Below are 19,383 nucleotides of genomic sequence, written 5' to 3' on the forward strand. Positions count from 1 at the left end.
AGACACTACTCAATCTATGCTAAGTAGATGCTAGCCATCATGCACGCCTTAGACAAATTTTGACATATGTGGTTTGTGGGAAATTCAATGTTAAGATCGATCACAATAGCTTGAGGTTCTTTATGAATCAAAGGGACCTGAATGACAGATAGCAGAAGTGGGTAAGCAAAATACAAGCTTACGATTTCGATATTGATTACTTAAAAGGGACAAATTGTGTTGTAGCATATGCTTTATAATGACGACCTTATTTGAATACCTTAACAAGCATTACTGTGGATTGGAAGAATGACATCAATTGCTGAATATGTAAAATTCCCACATGCTAATGGTATCCTTGAAGGATGAAGAGTACAAAGTAGTGGAAGATATTCCTTGTGCCCAACTCAAAAATGAAGGAAAAAATCCTTAAGGAATCCATGACAATCCCTTAGCGGGCCACCAAGGGTACTATAAAACTTACAAATAGGTGCGGGAGAGATACTCTTGGAAAGGCCTCAAGAAGGATGTCCTAAAGAATGTACAAGAATGCATGGCCTCTCAAAGAAACAAAACTGAACAAAGCCACCTAGCAGGTCTTCTACAACCGTTGCCCATTCTAAATAAAAAATGGGAAAGCATCTCGATGGACTTCATAACAGGGTTACCTAAAGTTCAAGGGAAGGATTGCATTTATGTAGTAATGGATCGACTCACCATTTATGGAGAAACAATGGAGGAATAAAACTATTCTTGAATTCTTGATTAAATGGAAGGGCCTAATTGTGGAAGACGCTACTTGGGAAGCAGAAGGAATCTTCAACCCCCTGAATCTGAAGTTGCTTGAGGGCAAGAAAATTAGGGAAGGGCGGACTGTCATATCCCCACCTCAAAGAAGACCTTTATCATGAACACAAAATGATAGAAGGTAAGTAGGCCGACAAGCAAGGATGAATCTAAGGATAGGTTTAATTTTGAGCTAGATATCAGTTTTGCAAGTGTGGAGATCAATTTTATAAACACAAATTTGAAGCACAACAAAGAGTAATCATTTTATAGATTTGGAAGCATTCATTTGCCCAAACCCTAAAATTTTAACATATTGATGAATCAATTCCTAATATCTTTCTTTGTAGAAGAGGGCCATTGGAAATGTCCTTCAAGAAAAAAGCAATGGGGGTTGTAGATATGAGCATTACTTGTTGCATTTATAGCGATGGGCTTCCTTTAAACCTTGTTAGATGACCATATTGGTGGGATATAGTGACAACAATCACCGATGCACCAACGGATTACATTAGTCATAGGTATGAAAAGGTGTGCACCACCTTATTGGCCAAGGAAAAAGTTTCCATAGAGGCTTTATTGAGAGCAATCAAGGATGCATGGCCTAAAACACGAGTGTCTATAAATTTTAATGGATGGATGACAAGAACATACCATTAATTAATGTCATTATATTGTTCTCTAAAGGATAATGTTTTTGAATGTAGTTGATTATGAGGGGCAAGTGAAGGGTGCAAATTTCATTTCCATTATCTTCATACAAATGGCGGGCCTTGAAAATGTTGTCCAATTCATAATGAAAATGCGAAAAATTGTACGTTAGAAGGTTTCATATTGTACGGTACATATGGGCATAATTTTTGGACACCATGTGTTGTCCACTCTCCCAACTTGATATTGCAAAACATTGGCTTAGACATTGAGTGGATCAATGAAATCTATGTAGAGGCCAAGGAGATTCAAATGTTTGTGACAAATCATCATATGTCACAAGCCATCTTTAGTACCTTCTCCAACTTGGAGTTGTTGAAGGTGTTTTTATTTTTATTTGAATATTTATTATTTTTAAATTTTTATTTTAAATAATTTTTTTCGGCCGAGTTGCTACTTTCTATTTTTTTAATTTATTCTATTTTTAACACTGGGTTGTTGAGATTTGTTTTGAGAAGATTTGTGAAGGTGCAAGAGGCATTGAGTAGTAGCACCATGGCTATCAACATTCTTTGGATTACATGGAGTAAATCACGGATAGAAAGAGCCCAAAAATTCAATCATTGATCCTAGATGATGAGTTGTGCACTTGTGTGGAATATATTTTGAATTTCACTAAGCCCATCATGAGTATGATTAGGTATGCTGATATGGATTGGCCATGCTTGGCTGAGATTTATGTTGGCTTAAACTCCATGGTTGAAAAAGTAAGGATCATAATAGAACCAAGGAGTGTGACCCAACACAAGTATTCTCAAAAGAGTGCAAAGGATCTGTTGGATCTCAAATCAACAGATTGGATGGGTTCTAAGGAAATGCCAACTCCTATGATCAAACCTTCCAATTGACTTGGCCAGCTTATAGAGTGAACCTATTCGGTTACTAACTCCCTCACTTTAGGCTTTGCAAGACCTAGGCGGGTATACCTATTCACTAGTGGCTTTCGATGACTCATGCTTTTTATAGTAGATTGTTTATCTTAATCTAACTTCCTCCTATCTCAGAATGGCATAGGTTCCTAGGATGGGTGGCTTTTAGATGAGTTCAAGATTGTTGTTGTGGAAGCTATTCGATCTTTGTACTTGAAATTTATAAGTATGTATACTATTGCTAACTGGTTTTATGTGTCCTACTCAACTAGTCCTATTGCTTTAATGTAAAAGTAATTAATATGGTAAAGGTTGTGATTTGTGAATGACCAGTGTCTTTCCTGTTATTTGGGCTACAAAGTCTTATATTTCTCTAGGACTTAATGTATGATTTGTGAGACAGTTTTTAAACCTACCCCCTTTGGTAAATATGTTAGTTACTGTTTCTTATGAGATCTGCTAAATGTTTATATCATAAACTGCTTGAATGAATTTAACCTTAACTTTAAAGGACCGTCCAAGGAAGAACTACAAGGAACAATTACAATTTGCAAGTAGATCCTTTTAATCCAAGTTTATAACATAGAAACATAAACTTCACTGTAAGAATACGAATAACCTTATCTCCTTTAGATAATATCACAAACAACTGCCTACAGAAAATGAAATAACTCATAGCACATATGTGAAGGAAAACAACTGATTGTATTAAAAGGTTCAAAATAGTACAATATTATCCAGAGTCTCTCCTATATTTTTCTCTCACTCTCCCTCATATCTACATTTTTTAACCACTTATATATGTGGTTGAATGGGCACCATACCCCTTTTGGGGTGAAAATTTACCATTTTACATTAAAATTAACAAAACCTTTTGAAATTAATATGCAAACTGGTTAGTCAATAACCTTTCTTTAAGCTATCTTTCGGGTTTTTGTTTGGTCGGCAGCCTTAAACTTCGGATACGAATTTGAATTTTTTCGTGGTGGTAGGAAACATCTACTTCTAAAATGGGTCTTCATTAGATTTGATATTTGCATACATTTTCATTCCAAGTCGACATCTTCTTTCATGCAAGTCGAAATAACAGGCTTTTCAGCTTTCTTATGGTCTTCTGTATGGTCTATAGTCAAAAACACATTGTACATATCTAATATTTTTACTGGAGCTTGGAAACTTGATTTTTTGAAATGGGTATTTCTTATATTTTCATGTTTCATTTATTTTAATTCTTTGTTGATATCATCTTTTCTAAAGATCAAAAACACTAGTCTTTCATGGGATCCATTGGAATTAATTTATTCATATCCTCCTTTACTCTAGTTGTTCAAATCATTAATCATCCAGTATGTGTCATTTCCATGAAGTGACCACCATTTTTAATAGTAGGGTGCTTGAAATTATTTGGAAATTTGAAGCCCCAATAGGGTCATTGTTGACTATTGGGACAAGATGACCAAGCCCTTGCATCTCCTAGCATTTTATTTGTCCTCAAAATTTTATACCAAATTGATACTTCCCTTGGGGGTGGCAACATATAGAGATGCAAAACTTGTGACTGGGGTACATGACTACATTTAGAAGAATATTCGTAGATGTAGATATACAAAGTGTTTTGTTTGAGTTTGGCCACTTCATCTCTTAAAAAATCATGATGTTTGGGCTCATCAAAACAAGTGCAAGAAAGATGCTTATGAATGGTGGTACCTAATAGCCAAGGCTTTATTTACCTAGAATATCTTGCAATAAAAATTCTCTCTTAAGTATGCATCTTATTATTTTTTATTTTTTTTTAAATTATTCATTTTTCTTTCACTACTAAATATTATAATTTATGTTGTTTAATTGTAAATATTGTATGTAAATTTAATAGGTTGCATGTTCTTCAGTTTAGTGGAATTGGAGTACATAATCATTTATCCACTTGGTTAAAAGCAACCAATTAGGTGCAAATAATGTTGAGGATTTGGTCATTGTGCAATCCAACTTGCATCAATTGTCACATAAGACACTTGATTGCATCAAGTGGGTGACAATAGTTTGGGATCTAACTTATGAATGTGTTGATTTAAATGCTATTGTTGCACAACTTGCCCAAATCTCTATTGATGAGGCAACTTCTACATATGATGTGGTTAGTGGGAGTGGCATTCCAGCTGATTCTGGTTCAATGAAATTTAACTAAATTTTGACTATCATGCTCTTGATGAAGACATTAAAGAGCCATATGAAGATTATTGAACATTGATTGTATTTTTCATTTTGCATTGACATTCGAGTCTTTGACAAATTATCAAATTTTAATTCATGAGTATTTTCTTTGTTGCAAGTTATGTGGTATTTAAATAATTTAATTATTTTGTTTGTTTGTAATTATGAGTGTTGAAGTTATGAATATTGCTTATTTCTGCATTTTTAGAATTCTAAATAATAAATACACACATGCGCGCACACACACACACATCTATATATATGTACTTGTACCTAAGGGGAAAAATTGTTGTATTGGTTTACTGGAACCTCAAACCTGTACTAGCATGAGGAGTTGTAGATGTGTTAAGCATCGGACCCTTGCAATTGGGGCACTGGCGTGTTGGTTATTGACCAATTAAAACCCATAAAAAGTTATTTGGAACATTGGAAAGCCCAAACAATCAAAATGTTGGTAAATGTTTCCAAAGAAATTACTAAGTTTGGAATCACACATTTGAGGTATTCCATTGCAAAGAAACTTGCGTGGTATCTAAATTTTATTCTCCTATTAATGCCTAATTTACCTCAAGGAGAAAGGTCGGTACAAAGCGTACCAAAACTTGGTTTTAGGTGTAATGTCCTGTTGATGTGTGTTTTATGCACATAACATTTCATAATAAATACCAAGGTAATTTACCCTCTCTTGAACAAAATCACCTCAGATGCTAAGAATGAGATCAACTAAAATGATTCCAAGGTTTCTACATGTCAGGTCTTGACGAGTGGGTAACTCAATGGTCGATGTGAATTGCTCTGTTCACTTGGGGACTTATGCAAATGTTTGGATTATCATGAGTGATGCGGAATAGGTGTGCTAACAACTTAAGATTTATAAATAGGGCTCTGGATTTTAATTCTTACTAAAAAATGGGCAAAAGGAACAGGATTTAAGAAATCTATTCTAAGCCTAGGAATGTAGGAAATGATGAACAGATCTAGTGGAATCAAACTAGGCGAGGTCTCACAAACAGGTATCGACACAAGCTTAGTGCAATTGTCTAAGGTATACTTAAAGATTTTCAAGCTATCACCATCAAACGTTGACACCATCCAGGTTGATGCTTGTCAAGGGACGCATAATAGTTGAAGTTAAGCTTACTTAAATTCCAGTTGACCACACAAGGCGCACTTACCAGCAGTAAGAGGCTAGTGGTATGGATGAAGGATTCCACACAAATAAATTCAACAAATCTTCCAGTCAATCTAACATACATGAAAATAAATTCTAATCTAAATTCTAATCTAACTTGGAGGAATTGAGAACCATGAATGCAAATACAACACTTGAAGAGCAAAATCACCAACAATTGAACAATGATTATGATTCAAATAGCTGTAGCATATACCAACAATTCTACAAAAACTCTCCCTTACAAATGAGAGACAAGGAGGCATAAATAGAGTCTCTTACAAGATGGAGGGCCAAGATTGATCCAAGATCAACGGCCGAGATCATGGCAACAAAACCTTAGAATTGTCTAATTAGGGTTTACATAAAAAATGGAGCCACCAACATATGGCCCAATGAAAAGATACCTAGTCATCAAATAGGGAATCTTCTAGAAGATTCCTCCCTGCATCTCTCTCTCTCTCCTAGCATACGCTAAGAATCTAGCCAATATTGAATCTAACTCCATGGAAATACCAGGCAAGGTATCCTGTTGTAAATCAATCACGTCCAGTGAATCCGAGCAAGCATCCAAAGTGTTCTCCCATTCTGGCATGAGCTTCTGTGAACTATGAACATGAATCAACAAAGAGATCAAGTCGTCTATCTGACTCTTCTTCAAAGAGTCCAACTGGCAAAAATACATAAATTTCATCTTGTCTCTTAATTCGGCTAAGTGTAAACCACTAGCATCACTAACATCAACACCCAATAATTTCTCAATCGAGGCAAGGATCTTCATCTGAATGTCCTAAATTAATCCCTCCATCTCCATACAACTCGACTGGGCGTTCTCATAAGTTGATTTCTTCACGGCTAATGCACAATATCAGCCATGGAAATCGTATCTGTCTCCACCGTGCACAATGTTCTCGCTGACCAAGGTGGAATTAGGAATCTTCTTCAAAGCCTGGAGGCGTGGAATAGTTTGCTCTTGAATAGGCCAGAATTTTTCCCAAACTCCCTCCAAATACTGGATTCTGAATGCAAACCCTGTTGTCCTATCATATGCATGGACAAACTGAGTAAGGAAATCATCTACCTGCTTTCTTGTATTCTCAATCCACTTTTCCACCTCTGAGAGTGTACCTCTCGCTGCCTCATGGTATGAATGTATTCCTTGGTCAATTGCAATAGGGGAAATAAGGGTGGGATTTTCACGCCTTATCCCTGCAATATATTCTCTAAGTCTGATATTCTCTTCTCTGTACCTTTCTTTCTCCGCAATCTCTCTGTCTAACCTTGCATCGATTGCCTTGAGGTTTTCACCAACCGCCTGAAATTCTTGCTTTTTGGATGTACGACCAAGGGCCACTGAAGTGATCTGGAAATCCATAGGAGTAGCAATGTCCACTGTCATGCCTTGCAATAGGAACAACAATCTGCGCAATCTGCATTCCTGTCTCATCTCTAGCTATGTGCGACAAAATCTCTGCTCTCTTGGGCTCTTTCTCCTTAGCACTCCTAGCTAGGTAGTCATCAATGTCGTCAATAGGCTGTACCTCTATCATTTGTTTACTTTTTTCCATACTTCTCATCAGCCAATCAGGAATAGTTACCATTTCCATACCATCATCAAGACATATCTCTCGATCAAGTCCTATCAATGCCGAGATAACATCATCATCATCATCAGGATTATTCCTGGTCCAATCATATACCTCATTTCCCAAACTAACTTCCAAAAGGACAGTAGGGGATCCCGGCTAATCATCATTATCCTTCGGAGGTGCAGATGTCGCTGTGGCATGAAATTCCTGAGTATTCCTTGGTAGTATCACTGTGTTGGAACACTGTTGAGTCTCCTTGTTCGGTTCTGTTACTTCAATCACTTCGATTGATGAGACACTGAGAGGGGGTGAAGGAATGATAGGTGGAGGAATGATAGTCTTCTGTTTCTTCTTCACCTCCTCAATCTTCTTCCCTCTGGCCTTGACTTCTCTTGGCGTGTTCTTCCTTCTCTTGGGAGCTTGACTCTCTTCGTCTGCATGAATCTTGACATCACTAACAGTCCTTTGATCATCCTTAGAAATAGACTCTTCCGACTTCATCCCTTCATAAGTGAAGGGAACACCCATATCAACTAACTTATTCATCTGTATATCTACCCATGCATGGGAGAAACTCAAGACCTCTCTCATCAATACATTTAGATCAATCTCTTCATATTCTTACCATTTAGGCAATAAGATTGCCTCCTTCATTTCATTCTCATACTGTGGATGTGTATGATCCTTGTCATCTAAGTCCTGATCAGGAATGAGGGAAAGTCCACACTTCCTCATGAAATCGACTGACATTCTGGAGCACACTTGTCTCTTCATTGCTTGCTTGTCCATTAGGTTAGCCCAATAATCTTCTATGTCTACTTTGTGGATGAACTTCTCTCCCCTGATCCTTCCAACTTTCTTATCTGGATCAAATCTTTCTCTTTTCTTGAAGGTTGCAAATCGATAGAATGCAAACTCCTCACTCGGAGTGCTGGCGGCTAAGGTAGACTGACAAACCTCTAATGTCTTCCCAACTGAAATAGGGAATATCATGCCTTTCCTATGCTTCTCTCTTTGAATGGCATCAAACTCTAGACGTTGTCTCACCACTTCCAACAAGATCATTCTGTCGGACGGATACCTAGGAAGCCTGTAGGGTTTGGATTGAAACCCATGAATCCTAAGGTACGTGAAAGTGGGAAACTGAATATACCACGATCCATATTTCTCTATTAGCTCTGTTGCCTCCTTGGACAATCTTCTGTGGATTCTGCCTTGCACCTGCCTTGCAGCATCCGTGTGATGTACATAGTGAATGCATCATTCACTCTCTTATAGTCTTCAATTCTATACATGCTCAGCTGGGGGTAGCATTCATGACTTTTGAATTGTCCTTACCCATTGTTGACTTCACCTTTGCATATCAATCCTCTGTATGAAACAAACTGTGCAAGTAGGTATACCAGGTAAGAAGTCATGGCAAATGACTTGGACCGCTCTACATTCCTTAGCTGAAAATCCAGATAGTCACTTATAATCTTTGACCAATTTACTAGCGTTCCTATAAGACAATCCTAGATGAAGTAGAACATCCATCCATTGAATATTGCTCCCTGCGGCATCCCCATCACTCTGTTGAGTAGGAATATCAAATCGCTATACTTCTCTTTGAAGTCTATGCACATGAGTGTCTTGGGAGCCTTGAAATGATGAGACCTAGGTTCAATCATCCACTCTTTGTTTATCAAATTCTTGCATACACCCATCTTCTTCATGTATCTGTCTGTATATTCATCCTTGGTCACATCGTTCATATCTGTACCACGTGGAATTCCGAACACCTCAGGAATGACATCCTCAGCAAGGTAGGCAATAACAACGCCCTTAGGAGTCTTGATCATTCGTGTGAGTGGATCATAACATCGTGCACACTCCAGGATGAGCTCACTGCATTGTATGGACTGTAGAAATCCAACGGCATGAAAAATACCAATCTTCATAATGTTCGCATATGCTGGGGAAGGAACTTGATCTCCGATTCCGAACATCCGCTACTACATCTGGTCGAAGTCTAGGAAATGCATGTTTGTATCTATGATCTCCTTCCATCTGGATGAAATCTTAAGCTCTAGATAGAATCCAGTCTCCAGCATCTTCAATAGTTCTTTCCTTTCCTTATAACCAGACTTCGACATCGCACTTGTACGAAGCTTGAAGTTAGACTTAGGAAAATAAATAATACTCTTAATAAAATTCCTGACTTTCTAAAGATTTTAGCTAATTAGAGCATGAAGTCAAAAAAATAATCCATACACTTTGTAAATTTTGAGAATTAGATTCAAAGTGTGACAACGCTAGGGCATGGAAACCCTCTATAAAATTCACTAATACCTCCTTATGCTTAGAAAATATGCAAGCTAAAATGCAAAGGAGTATACCGGATCAATGATGACTAAGGAAAGGTGTGAAAGGTTGTGTTTTCACACAAAGTATGTCTGAAGACACCTTCCGCAGTCAAACAATGGAGGTCAGCAATTTTGAAGACAACCTGAAGATCAAACTTTTAAAACATGTTGTAATCCTTCAAAAAATGTGCATAAACTCGATAAAAATCAGTTTGAATGATGAAAACAATCATATCCAGGAATGTAAGTGTCGCTGGTAAAAAATAAATTTCTGAGGACAAGTCTGAAAATTGATTACTTCAGACTTACCAGCACTTTGCAAAGTAGTGAAAAATCCCTGAAATTGATGGAAAATAGCTAAGGAATCAGCTCCAAGCAAAATCGCCAAAGTGGTTAGGTGGCTAGAAATGAAAATTTCTGAGGACAGCCGCTTATAATGGAGTTTTCAGACCTGTAACAGCGATAAGATGGTCTGAAAATGCACTAAAAACTCCACAAAACACCTCCAAATGCAAATCACCTAAGTTGGAATTGGTTGGGCAATGAAAATTGAAGTCTGAAAATTAATTTGTAGCCAACAATGGAGGTCAAATCTGAAGCAAACCTCAGATCTGAAGCGAATCAGCAAGCTGGGAATGATGGCAGCCACCAAACATGCATGAAAATTATCCAAAATGTGGCTCCAAACCTCTCCAAATGAAAATTGAAATTTTTCCAGCTATGGCGCCAAAGTCAAAATTCTGAAAATGTCATTAATGGCAGCTTGGATCTGCAGCAAGGATGGAAGCAACTTGGCAAATCGCCCAAGTTGGGGAATAGACACCCCAAACACAAAAAATCGCCTTAACAAAATCGCACTTCACCAAAAATCACCATTTTTGCAAAAATCGTGGCATTCAATCAACAATGGCAGCAAGGAGATATGGCGCCCAATTGGAAAAATGGAATGGCAATGGCAGCCAACAAAGTCTTCAATCATTCACTTCACTTCGACACTTGCCAACTATGGAGAAAAATCGCCTTCCATGGAGACACCTGGCAAACTTAAATAATAAAATAATGTTGGAAGCTCCTCTCTTATACTTGCTTTTACCTCTTGCTTTCACCACACAAGCAATGTGGGATAAAACACTTGCTTAAATACTTGTTTGGTAAAAAACTAACTTGCTTCTAGAAGGTTAAAATATTAAATGTTTATTGCAAGTTATTAAATTTTGCTTTTAAAATTTTAAATAATCGTTAATCATTTTTTAAAAGCAATTAAAAATGGGGCTCACTTAATAAATATTTCAATTTTAAATAAAAATCAGTGTTCCACGGGCGTTGGGGACGGGGGGACGGGGGGACGCGTGGGACGCGTTTCCAGGACGGGGGGACCAAGGGCCTAAATTTGGGGACGGCGGGGGGGACGGCGGCGGGGGGGTGGTGGGGTGGTGGTGCTCATATATATACATATAGTACTTGAAAAACTAGTTTTGAAAAGATGTATAACAGTATAACAGTATAAGAATTAGATTTCAAATTAAACTATAGGAAATACCAAGATTACTTAGATTAGTGATACGTAACTAATTGCTAAAAGTAAATAAAATTTGACAAATGAAATTGTCAAATTGGAGATTTCTCATTTCTATCATATGAATATCGAAAAAGGAAAACCAAAAATATGAATATCTGATGCCATTGCAAAGTCTATAATAATAAAGATGATTACATGATTCATCATTACAATGAGTAGCCAAATACAAATACGTGTAGCAATAGCATTACAAAAGAGACGAGTCAAATACAAAATGACAAAACTGAAAAGTGAAAACTCAAACTGTAGCTAATGGAGGCCTCTAATCATCTGCGAACTCCTCCTCACTGGAACTGCTGGACTCTTGAGGATCAAGGTCCCTCAAGCTCACACCAACTAGCCCTGCATCTGAAGTGGTAGGATCATCCTCATCAATCTGTGAAGGCTCCTCTGGCTCTACATCCCATCGTGCCGCTGGACTCTCCTTGTACATAAGTGTCTTGCGGTCAATGAGACGCAAAGCACTGTGTACAGCCACAAGCTTCTCTGCTCTCTTAGAGGTAAGTCTATTCCTCTTAAGAGAGTGGATGAAGCTATATGTAGACTAGTTCCTCTCAGCAGCTGAAGAACTGGAAACCTGGGATAGCAGACGGATGGCTAGAGTGGTGGTCAAAGATTTCGGGCCATGACAAGTCCACCACAAAAGTGGGTCTTCCTGTGCCATAGTGTCTATATCCATCTTTGCCGCATCTGAATAACCTCTAAGAGTGGCAAATCTTCCCCACTCAGTGCGCATTGTGCCGGCATCTCTGGAATCAAACATCTTCTCTATGCACCTAAAGAAACCCGCCTTCACCTCATCATCCTCAATCGGTGTCATTCTACCCGGTCTAGCCTTGTACCACTTAGGATTCAAGGCAAAGACAGCCATATGCAAAGGAGTGTTCAACTTGTCCCATTTACTCTGAATGATAGGCCAGATTTGCTCATTGTAGAATGCTAGAGAGGGGTCCTTCACTCGCACAGCAGCCCTCATCTGGTCAAGCATAGAGTCAATGCACTCATACACCTCTCCAAGGTTAGGTGCATCCCCATCCCCATATCTGATCACCTAGAATACTGGAGAAATGATGGAGACAATGTATTTCGCATCAGTCCAAAACACTTCACTCTTCACTATCTCCTTCACCCTTCTCCCTTGCTCTGTCTTGGCCTCAACCCACCTATTCCACTCATTAGTCATAACCATGAGTTGCAATGCCTCTTGCAACTCAATCATTCTCTCCAAGAGAATGAAATAGGATGCATATCTAGTCTCAACTGGTTTCAAGAACTCCTTCTTCGCGAAGGTCCTGAAGAGTGCATGTGAAGTGTGGTGGTTGCAGATAAACATCTGCACATCTCTCGCATCGGTGACCACTCCTCTAATCCAGTCAATCTTCCCCATGTCCTTGAGTGCATTGTTCATGGCATGCACACAACATGGGGTCCACCAAATGTGTTTATAGGCTGCCTCAACGAGTCTCCCTGCTGCTCTACACACATAGGCTGCATCTGTCACTACTTGGACCACATTTTGTGGCCCAACCTCCTCAATAGCCTCCTTGAGGACCTGAAACTGGAAATCAGCATCTTTACGATGCCCTGTACAATCAACTGCTCTAAGGAAGTATGGGCCCTTTGCACATGTGACCATGACGTTGATGAGTGGACGATGGCTAATGTTCGTCCACCCATCCATAACTATGCTGCACCCCGATGCCGCCCAACATGCCTTCATCTTCTCCATTAAAATATTGATCTTGGAATAGCTTTTATCCAAGATCGAGGTCCTCATTTTCGTCTCCCCTGGTGGCACATAAGATGGTCCTCCCTTGGCCACCATATCCATCATCTTCCTATAATAAGGAGACCGTGTAACATGAAATGGAATGCCATCGGCAAAGAAGAAATTGCCAATGGATTCATCTATCTCATCTCTCAGCTGCACATTAAACATATCAGCAATGGGGTTGCTCTGTGGTGTATGCAACCTACGTTTCCCAGCTCTGGCAGCAGTAGAAGTGGAAGTAGATGGAGATCCAAACATCATTCCTCCCGCCTGTGAAGCATGAGAAGTATGTGGCACTGGCACATTCTGGCTGTCGTGAAGTGATGCCCTAGCAGACAAAGTAGTAGGCATTGAAATATTTGTGTCATCTGGAACCCCCCAAAGCCTGTTAAACTCAATTCTGTACTGTATATTTTTGGGTTCCTCCAAAAACTTACAATGTTTCACGCCTTTTCCTCTCCAAAACAGAAAGTGTGCATTCACCTTGCTAATGCTACCGAACCATTCTCTGCCACAAATATTGCACTTCTACTTCCTTGTTCCTCCACTTGAATGTGATGCAGTGCCTTGTACTGATATTTGTGAAGCAAACTGTTTTAGAGGAGACTTAGGATGAAAATGACCCCTAGCATATGGTGCCAACAACTCTGAAGGGCAACCTGTACTAGCTGGTGCACTTGCCATAGAACTAGATTGGGCTCCAGGATCAGCCCCATGGTCACCCCCCTCATTTTCAGGTTCATATTCTGAATCATTCTCACTATGAGAATGGATTTCCATGTTATCTTCACTCGTGCCTTAAGAGCTCATTGTGAAATTTTCAAATTGACACTGCATTTCACAAAATAAAAATAAAAATAAAAATAAAATCAGCCTTGTTTAACAATATATTTTTAATTTTTTTTCCTATTCATCTCAAAATGAGATTTGATGTTGAATCTTGAGGGCAAAATGATGAATCATTTTGCCCTCAAGATTCAACATCAAATCTCATTTTGAGTCTTGAGATGAATAGGGAAAAAAAAATAAAAAATGACATAGAACAATGAAAATCAGAAAGTAAAACAAAAAAAAAACAAGAAGTTGAAAAACCCTACCTTGTGCTTGAAAAATCTCTCCAAAATGTAGAAGAATCTTCTTCTTCCTCTTCTTCTTGCTTCTTCTAGCTCCTATCACGCTTGCATTCACTTTTCTCACCCCTTCAATCAATCTTCTTCAAGTATTTCCTCCTCTTCAAGTTGCTGGAAAAAAAATCAGTTTTCCAAAATGAGAGTGAAATCCAAAATAAACATGCTTTTGTGTTGTTTTGGGGGGTAGGGTGGGGCCCACATCCAATTAGGGTTACCCCTTAACCCCCCCCAAAAAGCACATGTTATAAAAAAACTTAAAAAAATTTAAAAACTGTCTTTTTTTCGCGTGGGAACGCGGGAGACGCCTGGGCGTCTCCTCGTCCCTCGAGAGACGCCTGGACGTCTCTTGAGGGACGGGGAGACGCCCAGGCGTCTCCCAGGAGACGCCCAGGCGTCTCACGCCCAGACGTCTCCACGTCTCCCTGGGAGACGCGGAGACACGGGGACGTCTCCACGTCCCGGCGGCGTTTGGGTGGCGGTGGCGGGACGGCGGGGGACGTCGCGTCCCCGTCCCCCCGTCCCCGAGACGTCTCTGATGGGGGGACGCACCCAAAAAGGGGGGGGACGCGTCCCCGTGGTTCACTGATAAAAATTGAGCCTCTAGGGGAAAATCGACTTAAGATGGGATTAAAAAATCCCTTTAAAAAACATTAAAATGTCAAAAATTTCCCCATAAGGGAAAATCGATCCTAGCTTGGATAAAAATCTATGCTCAAATTTCATCAAAATGCACATAAAACTTCCCAGGGGAAAATCGATGGTAGTCTGGACACAAAATCCACACTCCAAATTCACTTTACTTGCAAAAATCACTCCCTGGTGGAAATTCGACCTCAGTTTGGATGAAAATCTGGACTCAAAACTCACTAAGAAGCTCTCAGTGGAAAATCGACCTTAGTCTAGACTGAGAGTCTGCATAAAAATCCGCACTAACTTGTCACAAAACATCCTGGTGGAAAATCGACCTAGGCATGGAATCATCCTCAACGTTGTCCGCACTCCTGTCTGCACTCTTGGTGGAAAATCAATGGCAGTCTGGGAAAATCTTGACACTTAGCCAAATTTTAGCACTTCCAGGGCAAAATCGACCTAGGCATGGATAAACAGTGGTGGAAAATCATAGCCAGTATGGATTTCAGGGGAAACCCATGTGTAGTGTGGATTTTGAGTGGGGGAAAGGGTGGGTAGTTTGGAATATGAGGGGAAAAGCATCTCTAGCATGGAATTTGACCTTCTAACCCTTGTAATATGGATTTCCCTTAGAAATTTAACATTTTAATCACCCAAAATCACTTAAAAACTTCAAATTTAGACTGGACTTAAGCAAATTTTTCAAAAAATTGAGCAAAATGCTAGGAAATTATCGGGATAAAGTGCGAAATCAACTTAAATAATACCTTAGGAGTGAGAAGACAACTCTAAAAGGTCTGGGAATACCTTGGCACTTTAAAATCACTAATGTGCGTGTTTAAAAACGCGTTAATGCTCAAACGGTCAACACTTAGACAAAATTTAGGATCATTAAAATATCAACGTTTGCAACTTGATCCTATAACTTCAAAAACCCTAGATGGCACTAGGCATGATCAAAACTCCGAGACTCGGGTAGGGGAAACACAAAATTGCCCACTAAGCAGCCAAAACCCTAACCTAACAACGCAGAAAGCCGGAAAAGAGGGTGTCCTTGTTAGCAATGGGGCGATGTGTGAAAAGGTCACAACATGTCCCTACTTTGAAATATAATTTAATAATAAATAATGTTAATAAAATTAAAATACAAAAGAATAAAAATAAAAATTAAATTAAAATATAAAAGAATATAATTAAATATAATTAAAATTTGATTAAAGTTAATGAATGGTCAAAAGGCATCAAATGATAAGTTGTGACCCCCCCAAATATGAGGTATAAAAGGGAGAAGAGAACTAATTTAAATAAGAAGTGCAGATCTGATTGTGAAAGGTTTTGTCCCTTTTAAAGGCCCAATTACTTAATCATTTCTATTGCCCCCTCATAAGGAGAGGCATGGTGTTGTTAGGGAGAGGTGGAGTAAATCCATCCCAAATTGGCTGCGGCTAAACTAGCTCCAAAACCGCATGTCAATAACACAATTTTTCAAAAATTACAGATCGTTGATCGTGATCAGTAGATTTAGCTGCAGCTTTGATTTTTCGTTTTTTTTTGGAAAAGTCAATAACACGAGTTTTATAACCCCTTTTCGGAGCCAGTTTAGCCACATTCTCCCAAATTAGGTGAGCCCCAAGGGTGGTCTGGACGAATGTTCCTGAAACCTGGGCCCAATTATGGAGGTGGTGTCATCGCACCCTAGACAAGTAAATCCCCATCTAGGGTTGAGGATTAGAAAGGAAGTAAGAATTGGGGCTTGAATATAGCCACTATCAATTGTACTACGAATAAATATGGTTATTTAATTAAATAAATTAATTTAAGGCATGGTAATATTAAGTAATGGGTGTTGATTATTGGAAAATTGGCAGCCTCCTAGTAGGGGACATTACATTAGGGTTTCATATTGATGACATGAGTGACTTGAAACTTGGCACCACTATATGTAGTACTCTAAAACTAAAAGACCTAAGGCAATATTGTGAAGGTTTTTTTTTCGCATGTATGGAATGCTCTACCAAAATAGTACTCATAATGATGTCTGTTGTTTCAGCATAATGTACTTTGTTTTCTAGCCAAATAGGTTGAATACAAGGTGTTCTAAAGCCACTTTAACTATTCTAAATTAACCAAACTAGTTGTGTGGTTAGGATCAAAGTTACAAAGTATGGGAGATACAAGATGCACTAACAAAGCACCTAAAATACACTCATATTTGGGGGATATGAAAATCTGTGGGTGTATCTGTTAAAAAATATAAAATTGTAAGAAATACAAGACAACCAAAATTTGCATCTTTCCAAAGTGGATAAAATTGAGAGTGGTAGAGTTGAATATATAAATAGGATGGTGAATTATAGTATGAATTACATTATATAAAGAAAAAATTGCTTTGAAAGATATACAGCACAATTAGAAAACATGAAAAAAAAATACAAAAACAAATCAATATATTCAATGCAGAGGAAAACTATCATATTGAAGTTGATAATAGGGAAAAAGTATGATTCAAGAGACTTTTTGGGATAAACATATAAAATTGAAACAGGTATGTAACCAAAGGTAACCTCTAATGCTCAGCTTTCTTTGTTGATTAAATAACAAAAATACATTAAATGCTATGTATCCATACAACCAGGTATATAAACTTTTTACACTTGTTTTTGCATAATGAGTAAAGTATGCTTTCTATATGACTAGCCATATTTATCTTAATTTTGATATAATGTTGTGAGCAAAGGACATTTTCAGCACTGAAATGAATCAATGGCAAGGATGATCTTACAAAGGTGATGGATGGTCAGCTTTTCTCCTTGCAGGTATATCTGTCTGCTCAATTAGGGGTTATCCGAATAAGAAAATATTTTCAGTTAGGAGCTATACCAATAGGAAAAGACTTTCAAATCACAGAAACATAACATTTATTATGAGTTGGCTGATTTCCATAGAAGAGTTACTGAACACATCAAATTTACTGGTATTAACTATAAATTTGCAGGGATAATTGCCAGTATACTTCTATAAACATGCTAAAATGGCAAAAGGTAAAAGATTTTTTGTATTGACATGTGTAAAGTTCTACACATGGTTGTGTTGCAATCAAGAGGATAACATTTATATTGTAAGGGTTATGATAATTTATTTTAAATATCAGCTAATAGTTACAACTTACAAGGACTGACTCTGCAAGATTGCATGCAGACTGTTCGTGTGTTATCCCTTTGCAATGTTCTGGACTTCATTCCAACACAAAACGAATAATTGGATATCTTGAAACTAGAAAGCCAAGTTCTGATATAATCCATTAGTATACGTTTAAAATGCAATCGTTTTGAATTAAATAGAAATCCTCCCATTGCAATCCAATTAATTCTTAGGCCTTCATTTGCATATCTTTTGGAAAACAAAGTATGCAATTATGATCATGTATTCCAATGTTTGGTCTGAACTCAATGCCACACCTAATACCAGGCATGAATACATTTAATCTCAACCTATCTGTGGTAGACTCTAGACTCTTATGTGACGCATTTCATATTACTGGAATAAAAGTTTCATTGATCAATCGAAATATTTTTGGGTATGTATTTTTTCATAAAAATTTAACATGAAGGAAAATATTACCGAGGCAACTGATTAGAGAAAGTACTGCTTTCATTTTTTGATTTCCATGATTACACAGGCAAACATTAGCCAACAAACCACGCAAAATCAAATACTAAAATGCATTTTTTTGGTAACTAGAGCTAATTATATACCAATAGAATGAAATTTATGAGACATTTTTGTACATATAAGGATAAAATAAGATACCAGTCATCCTGATAATGAAGATACTCGTTATCATGATTGTAAAAGATCCCAGCTTGAGAGGAGTCTTGCACAAATCTCTGAATAGCACGACGAGTGAAGAAACCACCACCAGGAGTGGATATTCTCCATGACAATTTTCCTATAAGACTCCTTGATGTAGGGTAAAATTCGTGGACTTGGCAATCATATATATCGAACAATGGATTCAAGCCTCCACTTATGTACCACTTTCCTCTGAAATCATTGACATTGAAATTTTTAACAAGAGCAGAAGGCTCTGGAACAAGGGATGCGCCTTCACCTTTTTTCTGACCAACACATTTCTTTTGTGATAATGCACATTGATTGAAGTGGTCTACAGCATCGTTTTCAAACAGATCTATACATTTGATCTGGAAACAGGTTTCATTGCTTGGAATCAATAGTTGAGTTCCAAATTATACCAAGAATGCAAGAAGAATCCTAGTGTAGTGCAAGCGTAATACTGGTTAATAAACTTACATCTCTGTTATACATCTAATTTAAGGTTGACAGAAATGGGAAGTGGGGAGGAGAGAGAAAGACCTGACATGCTGTCTCATCAGGACGATTATTACACATCTCGATACAAGCAATATTTGCTGCACATGCTGGGTCTGCAATGCAGCGTACCAATTCATCTCTACAAAAGGACATAATCAGCATTGAAAAAGATTTAAAATTTGACCACAACAATAAAAGGGGAACTAAGGATGTGGATCTGTGAAATTGCATTTGAAACAAAAGAAATATCTTATTCACATATTACAATTTAATAATTGAC

General features: G+C 38.1%; 1 long non-coding RNA gene and 1 pseudogene across 2 annotated transcripts in view; one reads left to right on the forward strand and one right to left on the reverse strand.

Annotated features, from left to right (window-relative positions):
• The window catches only part of LOC131873668 (uncharacterized), a 44,430-nt gene extending 26,118 nt beyond the window's left edge, over positions 1 to 18,312 (forward strand). Inside the window, exons 2-4 of one of the 2 annotated variants that reach the window (XR_009371595.1) lie at positions 17,509 to 17,587; positions 17,767 to 17,812; positions 17,970 to 18,312. This is a non-coding gene — a long non-coding RNA (uncharacterized LOC131873668). Of the gene's footprint in view, positions 1 to 17,508; positions 17,588 to 17,766 lie in introns of both variants that reach the window. The other variant, XR_009371594.1, reaches the window with a different exon arrangement.
• LOC131867884 (violaxanthin de-epoxidase, chloroplastic-like) overlaps positions 1 to 19,383 on the reverse strand; it is a 121,356-nt pseudogene that overhangs the window by 54,898 nt on the left and 47,075 nt on the right.

This window comes from Cryptomeria japonica, chromosome 2, assembly GCF_030272615.1.
Source record: "Cryptomeria japonica chromosome 2, Sugi_1.0, whole genome shotgun sequence".
Classification (NCBI taxonomy): Eukaryota; Viridiplantae; Streptophyta; class Pinopsida; order Cupressales; family Cupressaceae; genus Cryptomeria; species Cryptomeria japonica.